The sequence below is a fragment of the Octodon degus genome, unplaced genomic scaffold (genome assembly GCF_000260255.1).
Source record: "Octodon degus isolate 3935 unplaced genomic scaffold, OctDeg1.0 scaffold00135, whole genome shotgun sequence".
In the NCBI taxonomy this organism is placed as follows: Eukaryota; Metazoa; Chordata; class Mammalia; order Rodentia; family Octodontidae; genus Octodon; species Octodon degus.
Window position 1 is genome coordinate 6,861,955 of NW_004524711.1, and position 1,176 is coordinate 6,863,130.

At 42.2% G+C, this 1,176-nt stretch overlaps 1 pseudogene; it reads left to right on the top strand.

Annotated features, from left to right (window-relative positions):
• The first annotated feature begins 478 nt into the window (after positions 1 to 478).
• LOC101564378 lies at positions 479 to 910 on the top strand (annotated as a pseudogene).
• The last annotated feature ends 266 nt before the right edge of the window (positions 911 to 1,176 follow it).

Consider the following 1,176-nt stretch of genomic DNA (forward strand, 5'->3'; position numbering starts at 1 on the left):
CTCTCAGTGTCTAGTACCTATATGTATTACTGATGGAGGGTATAGTGAAAGATGGACAAAGAGATCCTTCAATACAGAGAAGTTAATTCTGGGAATTAAGAACTAGAGGGGAAAAGAAATGAAGGAAATGGTGAGTAAGGAGGTAGGTGAATAGCTTGACAGGAAATGGAGAAAACGAAAGAAAAGCAGGGACAACACAAGGAATGTGGGGAAAATAAGATGAAATAATCAATGGAAAGCCTATTATAGATTCATTTTCACACTGTTTATTCAATAAGCGTGCTGAACGCTACTATGACTAGGTACTCTGTTAGAGTTTGAGACATATTAGCTCATTTAGTTCTCATCACAGCCCCAGGAGCTAGACTTGATTCCACTTTTACAGCTAATTAAACTAAGGTTCAAAGAGTTTAAGAATCAATACTGGTTTGCTTCTTGCACTGTCTCATCCTTTTGCTCGGGCCCTCACAATGGCAGAATGAGCAAGTGTTGTGGCCTCCGTACTGCCAGGAAGCTCTGCAGTCACCAGCGGGACCAGAAGTGGCACAACAAGCAGTACAAGAAAACCCATCTGGGCACAGCCTTGAAGGCCAACCCCTTCGGGGATGCTTCCCATGCAAAAGGGATCATGCTGGAAAAAGTAGGGGTTGAGGCCAAGCAGCCCAATTCTGCCATCAGGAAGTGTGTCAGGGTCCAGCTGATCAAGAACGGCAAGAAAATCACAGCTTTTGTCCCTAACGATGAGTGCTTGAACTTCATTGAGGAAACTGATGAAGTGCAGGTTGCTGGATTTGGTCGAAAAGGTCATGCCATTGGTGACATTCTCAGAGTCCACTTTAAGGCTGTTAAAGTAGCCACTGTCTCTCTCTTGGCTCTCTACAAAGGCAAAAAGGAAAGACCAAAATTATAAGTTTTGATGATGAAAAGACATTAGTAATAAATTTTCATATTGAAAAAAAATCAATACTGGTTTATACAATTAAAGGCAATGGAGTGGGTACTGGATTTTTTTTTTTTTTTTTTGTACAAGGTTTTACTACACAGTTCAGACTCATAGTGTTCCTCCTGTCTAAGCCTCCCCAGCACTGCAATTATAGGTGTGTGCCACCACACCCTGTTTTGAAGCCAGCATGGCATGTGGTACCAGGGATTGAACTCTGGACTTTGTGCTTGACA